Raw genomic sequence first — 12493 nt, 5'->3', positions numbered from 1 at the left:
TACAACCCAGACGCGATAGAACGCGCCGCGCAGCGAGAAGCAGCCGACCGGAACTATTAGTTTCCAGCAGCAGCCGTCAACACCGCCAAGTTACGCGGAAAGGAAACCACACAACATTGAAGCGAGGTGACGTAAGGCATGTGGGCGGGGCTCCTCGAACGGCGCTGTCCTCTCCTCCGGAATAAGTAAGAGACGGTTAGAGTATTGGTGGCAGAAAAGTAGAGATAAAGAACAAAAATAAATAATGGGGGAAAAATAAGGTCATTCTGCCTTAAGAGGCAGAGAGATGGACCGTGAATTTATATTTTTTGGTATAATAACATAGATTTAATCAATGTAGATAAGGTATTAGGCCAACATGAAACAAGGAAGCTTTTTTTTTTTTTTTTTTTTTTCTTCGAGCCTGGTGGCAGACATGTCACCGCCCCGTTTTAAAGGGGACGCTCATAGCATCCATCCATCCATCCGAATGAAGCGAGTTGAGAGGGAGTTGAGAGGGTAAATACCTTTTTTTCGTGGGCGCCGCCATATTGCTTAGCGGGCGGCGCCGTCTCTGGTCTGGCAACCCACTGGCATGTGCGAAGCTCCGCCACCATAGCTCCGCGTTTGTATGGGAGGTATGCGTGCGGCTGCAGTTGCGGTCGGTTTTTTAAATGCGAAGCATTTCTTAGCGAACTTCTGCGACTTAGAGCGTATCTATCTATCTATCTATCTATCTATCTATCTATCTATCTATCTATCTATCTATCTATCTATCTATCTATCTATCTATCTATCTATCTATCTATCTATCTATCTATCTGTCTATCTATCTATCTATCTATCTATCTAGCCGCCTACGACTTTGTGCTCTCCTGGTCGCTTGGTTCATCGAATGTGCACCGAAATTGGTATGGCGTAACATGACTGTATGACGAACATAAATGACAAGTCATAACATGAAAATCATGACACGCATGTCATGTACAGCATGACTTACGTGCCACGCTCATGGTGCGCTGGCGGCCGTTTCGCTAGCTTTATATACACCAAAACTGGTATCTTGCAACGTGAACGTGTAACGAACATAAATAACACGAGATAACATGAAAATCATGACACGCATGTCATGTACAGCATGACTTACGTGGCGCGCTTATGGGGCGCTGGCGGCAGTTTCGCTAGCTTGATCTACCCCGAAATTGGTTTTGCGCGACGTGACTGTATGACGAGCATAAAAACTCGAGTTAACATGAAACTCATGACACGCATGTCATGTACAGCATGACTTACGTGCCACGCTCATGGAGCGCTGGCGGCAGTTTCGCTAGCTTGATATGAAAACCATGACACGCATTTTTCTCAATGACATACAAGACGATGTATGCAGCTCTTTGCTGGTTGCTTCGCATTACATCGATTCCCACAATGCGTGGGATCTGCCGGCTTTTTCGTTCTGACGCGCTGAATTTCGTGTCAAGAGATGCGGTCTACGTAGGAAATGAGTCTGTGAGACGTACTGGAAAGGTTTGATCCGTTGAAAGTCAACGATATTAATATGCGTCGGCGCGAACGTGTCGCAAGTGGTCGATGTCATATATTTTCGGCACTGTCTGTTGGAAAACCACGCAAATATTTCGACTCGTTCTAGCAGGGCAAGCAAGTTCCGCCACTCTTAAGGGATACAATTAATCTTTTTTCTTGGACTGTAATCTTTTAGTTAGTTTTTTTTTTCATTCACGGTATGATTATGCTGTCGCATCGACTACCGCTCGTACATTCGGTCGTGCGTGAACACGCAGTGTCGATTTCATGGCGCGGTATCTGTTTGTTGCTCACAAACAGTTGCCTGTCTTGTTTGCCATCTTTTAAGTGACCGCTTATTACTCGCTCGTTTATTGCCAACCGGTGTGGACGAAGTTAGAGATGTTTACAGGGAGCTGCTGGTACATAAAAACGATGCCGATGTTGACATGCCGGCGCACTTCTTTTTCTTTTTTCTTTTAAGAATTGTGATATTAGATTGTATTTAGGCGGTGATAAGATGAAGGTGGTTAGAGAGTTTCTTCTGCCGGTAAGACACGAAGTGCGCCCGGGCTCGAGCCTTTGATTGGCATCGGACGTGATTCGCGTTTTTGTTTTGTTTCGTTTTGTTTATAACTTCGTACTGTACTATGTACTGTTCTTGCGAAATTCTTGCTGTCCTTCGCAAAGGTACCAGCGAAATTGACAGTTCAAGAAACACTAGACAAGCATAACAACGTGGTTTTTGTATCGCGCTTAGAAGAGAATTACCTATGTTGTATATCATTGCGCGACTTTTCAGACACGGTTCTTGACCACGTAAAAATTTGTTTTCCTGAGGTAGTTGTTCTACACACGGAGCGACAGAATTATTATTTTTCCTGGATTTTTTTTAGTATTAGGCTTTCATATCGCTCATCGTATAGGATGCACCCCGCTGTCTTACGGAAGTTGCAACCTCACGACAAAGATCTTACCACATCCTTTTGAGGTATTGTTCATTGAATGTTCAGGTTTTACAAGGCTGGTACGGAGCAATAATTAAATGTATGATACCGGTTACCCCGCTGCGAACTGAGGGATTTCTCGTCCGTGTTAATACCGGTATACATCAACTGCAACGATCACCGTGTTGAGCCGAGATACGAAGCTAATTGTTAGTCCAAACACATCATATTAAAATATAATAATAAAACGAAGCGAAAACAAGGTGTCTACTCGAGTGCTACTTAGATGTCTAGCACTTAACCGGACAGGGCCGTACTTGACCGCTTATTTTTGTTCACAAATCTGATCATATTCGATTGACATTTGACTGCGTGGAACACTAGGAATTCCGGATACATTGCAGCACTTGTCGATTTAGAACCTGTAACGTAAAACAAACGATACACCTTGAAGAGTGCGCACCACCGCAAACACTCCGCGTTTGGTGATGGACGAGTCGCATACTTATTCTGACAGCAGTTTCCTTTTTATAGACGGTTTCGCTGTTTGTAAACAAACTGGCGTGCACCGAACGGCCTGCCCAAGAAGACTTCCGGTGCGCCACTTCTGGTAATACTTTTTCAATGGTCCAGGCCGTATTTCCTGGTGTGTTTGAGTTTGTTGCTCTATTATTTCTGGCGCATTCCTTCAGATGTGTTTAGAGCGATGTCTAGCGTCTGTATGAAGGGGCTCGACGACGTCGCACGGGAGAGGTACAAGCAGAAACTGCAGCCGCGAGGAGAATTGCCTGATCCGCTGGATAGAGAAGTCGTGCAATTCGGCTTTTCGACAGGAGCCAAAAACCTGCCTTTTATCACAGCCGCGGGCACATTTATGTGTATTCGTCTAGGCACACAACCTCACGATGGATGGATGGATGAACAACTTTATTTTAGTCCTTCGGTACGCGCGATTAGCGCGCAGCGGGCCGCTCCCAACGCTAATTACTGCGCCTGTGTCACACCGGGCACTCTTGATAGAGATCGGCGCCGATCGGAATCGCACGCAATCCGACGTTTTCGGTGTGACTGAGATAATACAGATGAATGTACTCATGCGATGATGTCAGGTGCGGCTGAGTCACGCGAACTACTATGGTTTATTCACGAGTACAGTATTCATGAATCCAACTTTCAAGTTAACCCGCCTACATCTACTGCCCACACTCACACCGGAAGATGATTTAGCTAGAGTGGGGCGATGTCCATTGGCGGCAACAAGACAGGTGATGAGTCATTTGCTCTCACTGATTTGCGAACCCATTCGCAGGCGTCGCTCTCATAAAATGCAAACTCAACGGCAACAAAACACGGGCACCGCGACTTACACTGTGCGGGAATTCATGTTGAGCGCGACTGCTTTGGTGCTCCGCGTGTTGCTTCGAACAGTACACATCACTGATGAGGTTCCAACTACAGGAAACACCTTTACGGTGAATTTTCTGCGTTAGCCAGCTTTCACCTCTCCACTTCAGGCGTCAGCGTACTTATCTGCCACGGGTGGAAGACGACGGCGTCCGACGTGTTCTTTTTCATTGGGGACCTTCGACTAACGTCTCAGCATCGCCTCTGTGCCATTAGAGTATGCTTTGAACTTTGCTTGCCTTTGATAAAGTGGGCAGAACAAATCTACGCGCTTTTCATGGGAATCCAGTTTCCTCGCCTGACCGCTGCAATCCAGGCGCTCTTTCTGCCTTCACCTCTCGGGAAACAGAACGTTTTGACTTGCGATAGCAAATTAGCTCCGTATCGCGGACTGCATCCTGGCACTACAGGACAGTGCCCGAGTCGCGAGTGCTTAATCGGGATAATTCTATCAGCAGAAAACATCGAAACACAAGCAGCCGCGGCCAGCAACGCAGGCTAAAACCACGCCGACCACGCCAGAGAATATCTACCACTTTAGAGAACGGAAACTGTACCTTTGACTGTAGTACGGAAATAAGGGTAGCGGCGGCGTACTGAACTGCAATAGAGCGAGGCGAGATGGCGCTGCAAGTACTATCATCATCATTACACAAACGCGTTTTTGCGGCTGGTTCGCCCTGGTCGCGCTACTGCGGTTTTTGCTTCCTATGGTATTTTGTTCTTTGTCGTTGCTAAATCGCGGCTCGCGTGTGTAATAGTTATCGCCAGGTGACCAAACTGGCCTCGACTGGCAAAAACAGCGTCAATCAAGTAAGGTTTGCATCGTTTATTGTGAGTCCCCAAGGTGGTACAAGCAATATATACAGTCAGGTCTAAGCAAAACAAGCCACTCATACACGTCGAAAGCTTTCAACCCGTACGTGTGTAATCAGTCTGAAAGCTGACAAATATGTGCATATAACTGAACACCGAGATCGCCGAAAGAACGTTGCTCTCATTGTGTAGCGGCGTCCGAGTTTAACAGTGTAGCTTTAGGACAAGGGTCTTATCCTTCCGTTAGTTATGCGGCGCTTGCCAGGTTGTGTTTATCTTTGAGTGCATGGTGTGGAGTCGGAAACGAAACGTGCGCTCCGCCGACAGATAGTTGGCGCAGTGAGAGCAATGTAGTTTTAATTAATCTTTTACGTAAACAATCGCGGATGCGTACAGTTCTGCATCTTTCGCGCTCTGCGATGTCACCTTGAATGCGTTCCAAATAAGGAATATTGCCTTGTGCCTACAGGGCAGGCACGAACTTCTCGGCTAAATTCTCGGCCGTGAAGCCATACCATAGGTATTACGTATTTAGGTAATAGGTGGAAGAAAATATTTCAGGCTCGTTTTGTTCCTTGTTATAGTTCAGTTACACAGTTTCTGCAGCTAGATTAAAAAGTACTTGTGGGCTAGTTGGTTGGTCATATTCACGATAAACGGCAGCGTACACCGGATTAAGACAGATACACAAAACACGAAAAAAGGATGACACAAGCGCTGATTTTTGGCGCTAGTAGTAATCGGACTACTGAGTATGCAGCGTAGATGAATGCTAAAGAAACAGAGATATAAGGCGAGTGCTTACGGATTCTAGAAGCACAATTCTAAGAAAATAACCTTTAGGCATGCAGTGTACATCTTTGTTGGTGTTCGCACAGAACACTAAACAACTGCTCAGCCGTAAGCACAATCTCTGTATCACATAGACATGTCGATAGAACTAGCACTCTATTGCAAGCAAACACACACGAAATCAAACTGTGGGGCATGATGTGAACCTGTGCCAATGCTGGATAAATAAAGGTGATATATATGTATATTGCATACTTGTTATTGTGTTATTTACTTTTTCAATATATTTGTCCTTGGAAGCTCAAGTATGTATTCTCCCTGCTGCTTTTAGAAGCTCCGGCTTGAAATACTGCCACACGCGCTGCTTTCTTTCTATGTTTTATGTTATTGGTCCATTGCACAGGTAGTTACCGCATTGCACAAACCGCGCCAGGATGTCTGGGAACATTCCAGATTATTTTAGGATCTTCTGTTAGGCTGGAGTATGCAATCGCGAACAGCTCAGTTTATTCTCGAACTAACGCAGCCACCAGCGATAAGGCTCGAATGTTCGATGCCACAGGTATAAATGCCGACGCATCTTGCCACGGATCAGTTTATTGACGGCCAACGCTCTGTTCGCCGCTGTCAGTGTGTATTGCTGTAGTTTGACTTTTCGTTTCCCGGCCACAAGTTCGGCCAAATGAAAAGTTTCATCTTGGACACACCGACTGCTGCCTTCGTCGACGTCACGACCCCGTGACATTATCTAAAATCTTGTAGTGTGGCTGCGGATAAGTCAAGTTCATGTATGTTTTAAATTACGTCTTCGATTTCCTACGTTTTTTTCGTGACTTTAGTTCACAGACTTCATAGTGGTAGGTGCTATATTCGTGACATGTTAATTTAATCAAACAGCAGAAGTAGGTGAGCTCAAACAAATTTAAAACGTTTCTCTGCTATAAAAAAAACACTACCATATTCAATAAACACAATCTCACTCATCACGACAACGTAAATGTGTTCGGTGAAGCTGTGCTGGAAGAAGTGCTCGTCACATTTCTGTAAATAATTTGAAGGAGCGCATTGAACATATGTGCAAAGGCTAATGTAATTGAGCACAGCCTTGTAAAGCTTCGTCGTATCTTTTTGTAAACTTCTATGATCTAAACGCAGTTAACTAAGGCAAAACAGTTTTGAGCGTAGTTTGTAAACTGTCTCGTAAGGCACAACTAAACGTTGCATTTATGTTGTGCGGTGGCTGCATTTTCGATAAAGGCGAGAATGTTTGAGGCCCGTGTACTTAGATCCCAGGTGGTCGAAATTTCCTGAGCCCTCCACTACGGCATCCCTCATAATCATATCGTGGTTGTGGGACGTTAAGCCCCAGATATTATTAGATGTTGGAAAGACTGTTAATTCCCCTCACTGCCGTGATGTTCGTTTTGTAACGTGATTTATAATTTAAAATAACTGACCCTACGTTTCGAGGCCTTTCCGGCTGTCAGTTTTTGTAAATTAAGAAGATTAATGACTAAACGTGGCTGGAGAGTCTTTTTATTCTTATAATCTTGCCCCGCCAGGCAGACTTCTGTCGAATATGTTTACCTTTAAATTTATAATTTCTGATGATTCACATGCAAACCATGATATGATTATGAGTCATACAGTAGTGGGCAACTCTAGACTGATTCTAACTGCCTGGAGTTACAACAAACGCAGTTGTAGCCTTGAAGGAGACAAGACCTCTTGTCGAAACATTTGCTCCAGCGACACCTCTTGTTCACAAATTTTTCGTCTCTTCAAGCTTTTGTTTTTCCCTGAACGTCATACGCAAATCTGAGCACACGAGGGTCCTTGCATTTCGCCCTCAATGAAATGGGACCACCGTGGCTGGGTATAAAACCTGCGTCATTGAGCTCAGCAGTGCCACGTAATGTAACTAATGCACGGAGATAGTGTTCAATTTCAACGCTATTGCGGTGTAGATTGCATGACACAGTAAACAGCTAATGCTTGTGGACGATTGTAAGCAGCCCTCCATGAGATGCCTGGTAAACCATTCACAAATACAACTTTGCAAGCATGACGTTCAAGATGACCTGTTGTAGCGGACATTCACATGTTTCACTGCACTTGCAGAGTGGACATTCGGGGGTAGTCATCCTGTCGTTGCCTGGCAATCCTGGAAAAACAATGACATCACCAGATATTGATAAGCATAATCAATGAATATTAAACTTTGCAAATGTAAACATATAAACATAGTGAACAAAGACAGCGGTTTGTTATACATATATGTAAACGTACCTTATAATGCATGTTGTTTCACTCGGGCTAGCTTCTTTACAGGCGTGTCATGTAACAGGTGCCTTGCTCACTGCACACAGCTGTTTCCTACTCAGGCCAGGAGGCTATGGCAGAAAAAAAAATATTTCTGATTATAGTGCCGGTTTCTTTATCACAATAAAGTGAAAGTGCACTCATAATTATGTGAAGCTTTCGTTGCACTGAATGTGCAGTAAAAATAACCTAAACTGACAACAGGAGAAATGATACCTCTAAACCTGGCTTCTCAAATGCAAATGCGGCAAAATATAACTCGTATCTTTTTTGCACTCATATGCGGGCTAGTTACGAAGATACATGCGAGGCGTTGGTGATGCAGTTGCCTTTCTTTATTGCAGCGGCCTGGTTAATGTGAACCGAACGATAAACTCAGCAACTTGCTCCCACTTGAAGCCACGCCGCAAGGATGGCACGTTTTCTTATCGACAGAGTTTGACACGTTGAAAATTTTAATATTGCAGTGCGTCGCCTCCGTGTGACACCCACAGTCATTGGTAAAAAGCTGAAGCAGTGGGTTTTTGTACTCACCGGTTCGTATATTCTCGGGCTTGAAACGAGTGTTCATCCGGTGAACGCTTCAACGGTCCCTTCGTTCTCCAGAAGTCTGCTAAATGCGCTTCGCGAAAGCATTTCAACGAGTCAAAACAAACAGAACGAAAGCGAGTGTCTCGGCCGGCAGTGGCTGGAAACTTTTACAGCGAAACGAAAGAGCGCGAGACCCATCCGAATGCACCGTGAACCGTTACCTACCGTTACGCCGCCTCTGCCGCCGTATATTTTGAAATGAAGATAATGATGTCGATAGGCTGCTGACAATTACGAGTCAGCTGGAGCAAAAGCTAAAGATTGATGCCGCGGTACCTGTCAAGGCAAGGCCACTTGGTATAAATAGCAATTTGTTTTATTGAAGTGTAGCATTGTACAAAGATGTAGCCTTCGGTTATTTGAAGAATATTTTGAATTCATAATTGGCTCCGACGAGGGCGCCCCTACAAGAAAGTGCAATAGAGCGAATGGCGGCGCCCATGCGACCCTAACATAGAAGTTAGTAGATCCACTCCCGGTGTTCGAAGCCGGAACGCGCCGCGGTTGATTTTTTCGCCCTCTACGGCGATCGCTGGAACTTGAGACTTTCCGGGGCCTGACCACGCTAAAACAAGGTAAACAGGAAGTTTTCTAGGGCCAGTTTCCGGTCAACGCACAATGTTGCCAGAGAACGGCAAGCGCTGGCGAAACCGTCTATAGTTGTTAGAACAACCAAAAACGGCACAGTGGTTTCCCGTTGACCTTTCTCTGGCTGACATCGCAATTAAAGATAACAAAATCCGCAGGTCAACTTAAAACACCCAAAATTGTTCGAGAACGCCACTCATCCAAACACCAGCCCGCACACTCCGCGCCGTCGCGCACGAGCCAGAAAGGAGGAAAGCGCTGGTTGCCAGTCCGGTCCTCCTCGCCCGATGCAACGGTCTATATCTCCGGTCCTTCTTTAGGGCGCTGAGCCGTGCTCCCAATTAGGGTTGCAGAAGTTGCGCCTTTTCCTTTCCTCAACCTCTCCTCCTCCTCCTTCTTTAGCTTTTCGAAAAATACGATTCATTCCAGGGTGTTTTTCACGCCAAGCCCGAGGAGTGGTTCATGACCCCTTTAAGCTTCGACAGCAATGTATTCGTCCCGATTCGGCGCCGTTTTTGAGAACCGTAGTCAAATAATCGATGCTGTAGGGTTAACGAGTCGAAATGGGCGCTTCCGAATGCTCGGAGGACATAAATTAGGCGTATGTTAGTTGTTTCTAATCCTCCATAGCTGGCGCCAATTGACCTAGTGCCACCTTGAGGACACTTTATTTGGTTTTACGCGACGCCTTTTTTAATGCCGGACAGACTAAAACGCTCTATTGACTGCTCGAACCATGCCTGGCAACGACACGGACGACGTCCGCACTTCTAGCGTGAAAAACGCGGATCAAAAAGCAAGCAGCTCGAAGCGTCCCGCGTCAGACGAACTGGCGTAGCAGACGAACCGCCGCCGAACCCGCTCTCGCGCGTCGCCTACGCCACAATTTTGCGTGGTCACATGGCCAGCTGGGTTTACCCGTACTCATGGAGGAAAATTCCTCCATGCCCGCACTCCGGAAGTAGTGCTGCCTAGCTCGGTGCTCTTTGAAACCAAAACTGCGACTGGGCGCTCTAAAAACGTCTCTAAATAAATAACCGTCGCGCACTCGCGCAAACGAGGTTTGCAGCCGTGATAAGTGGATCATAAGCTATCTATTGCAATAAAAAAAAAAGCAAGGGGCAAAATTTTTGTGTCAGTGCTCCTTTAAAGTAATAAAAAACGCCAGGCCTGCGCGGAACACGCAGCACAGTCACAGCGAAATCTGGAAGAGCAGCATTTCGATAGAGCCCGTTATAAACGCTCTTGGTAATGTGTATTGATGCGGTAGGGCAAACCAACAAAATAAAAAAGAAACTCTCTTGTGGAAAGTACACATGCAAGGTATCCACCACGCCATAAATCATAATTTTTGTGAAGTAGGGAAGCACCCACTATGCCATTATTCGTCATTATGCGGAGAAGCGAGGTACAGGCTACACATCTAAGGCATTGTGTGCACTTTGTTGACGCTGTGGATGATGACGACGAAGAATTATCGCTGAGTACTTCGTAGTGGGTGGGAAGCGTTAAACCACACACACTCGTTGCGCAGCTCGCAATGTGTGTGGTTCCTCAGGGGACCTCCCTTGAGGAAGGGAGGTCCCCTCCCGAAACTGTTGGGAAATAAATATTTATATCACTGTTGACAACGCCTCCGTTGTGTTATACCCACTACTCGAAAAGAACTGGCCCGTTGAACTATTAATCTACACTTATATATATATATATATATATATATATATATATATATATATATATATATATATATATATATATATATATATATATATATATGTATGTATTATCGCATGTTGCATTTTTTCAGGCTAGGTACAAAAGGGATCTCTGCATTTGAACAATTTTCTGAAGTGATTGAGATATTACACTTCTATTTGTCAATTTCTTACCGTATTTTCGTTTCGACAGCTTGTACAGCAAGAATGGGGGCATTTGTAACTTTGCTTCATGATATCTGGATATTTGTAAAGGGTTTTCTGTATTACGCCTTTTATGCAAAAACTTGCTGGAATAAGGTTAGTTTACCTGGCATTGCTTTTCTTTCAAATGTTTGCGCACGGTGAGCCTTGTTGTACGCTACCTCAGAAGCAAAAATAAGTCAACAGCATTGCGCTCGTATGGCCGTCTCTACTCTATTTTTCTTTTTTTTTCTTTCCCTTACGTCTTCCCGGTGTGCTCCGTCCATAATAAAGAGCTAGTGGAGGCTAATGAATTGTCGAATAAAGCGGTGTGCATATGGCTAGCAAACCAGTGGCGACCATGAGTAAAAAGCTCGTAGTGTCAAGCGGTCACTGCGCGCAAGTATTTCTGCTGACTGCGCGTGCAATTTACTTTTAAATGCGAATTCATTTCTTGGCCGGGGGTTGTCCTGCGTCCCTGGCCGGCGTGCGCACAGGTGTTATCTCTCCGCACGCGCTCCTCGCCCTAGCAACAGCTGCTAGCAACCGGAGCAGGTGGTGAGCGGCGGAGGGTAAGGGAAAGGAGGAGCGCGCGGGCGTGTGATGGCGCTCGCATCGCGGAGCAGCGGAGAGTAAGGGAGAAGAGGAGTGTACCCGTTGAGGGCGCTCGCATCGCGGAGCTCGCTCGGCGGAGAGAGAGCTCGGGCGCTCCTCCTCTCCGCGCTCGGAACTATATATATCATGCAGGGAGCGCGCGCTTTGGTGTCTTGATAGCGATGGAAGTCGGTGAAGTCGAATCTCTCGCTGCAACGATACCACTAGGACGAAGTGTAACACAATGCAACTCGAGCATTACGCCTCTACGTGCACACTCTCGTTAATCGCACACCTATCGCATATTAATCGCACACCTATCGGGTGCACCCAAATGCATTCGCATTTCCTCACGATCCCCTTCGGGGAGGTGCGGCTTTTTTTTATTACTTTTAATTCGTGCATGCGTGATGCTATTGCCCGATTACTCGTGCGAATAAGGTTTTTTTATTCTTTGCTTGTCCGTGTCCGTTTTGCGCGTTTTTACGCACGCACCAACCTTCTCGAACTCTGTGACCGGAACTAGGCCACGCTGATGCCGCTTGACACATGATTTTTTGCATTCTGTTGTTGCCCCAGCACTAATTACACAACGCTTAAAGATGGATAAGCACCATTCCGCACCGCACTATAAAAGTTAAGTAGGCTTCAAGTCAGGGGCGTAGCCAAGGGGGGGGGGGGTTGGGGGGTTCAAACCCCCCGAAATTTTTCAATTTTGCTTGGGTATATATACACGCACACATACAAACGCACGCACGAACATACATAATGTATGGTTGAACCCCCCCGAAAAAAATTTCTGGCTACGCCCCTGCTTCAAGTGCCCCGTGTGGAAACGCGGCGCAAAAAACTGCAGCGCGTAGTAGACGCCCCTCGCTTTCCGCGCGCGGAAAGCCCATGGGTCCGGCGCAGCAGCGGCGCGGCGCGGGAGTTCACGGCAAAAGGCCCACGCGGGAGCCGGCGCTTTGGACACTCCCCCTATTCTAGGTCACTCTAGTAACACTATCCCCTTAATCCCCGCCATCACGCTAACGCTAA

This window comes from Rhipicephalus sanguineus, chromosome 10 (genome assembly GCF_013339695.2).
Source record: "Rhipicephalus sanguineus isolate Rsan-2018 chromosome 10, BIME_Rsan_1.4, whole genome shotgun sequence".
In the NCBI taxonomy this organism is placed as follows: Eukaryota; Metazoa; Arthropoda; class Arachnida; order Ixodida; family Ixodidae; genus Rhipicephalus; species Rhipicephalus sanguineus.
Note: the sequence above shows the minus strand (reverse complement) of the source record.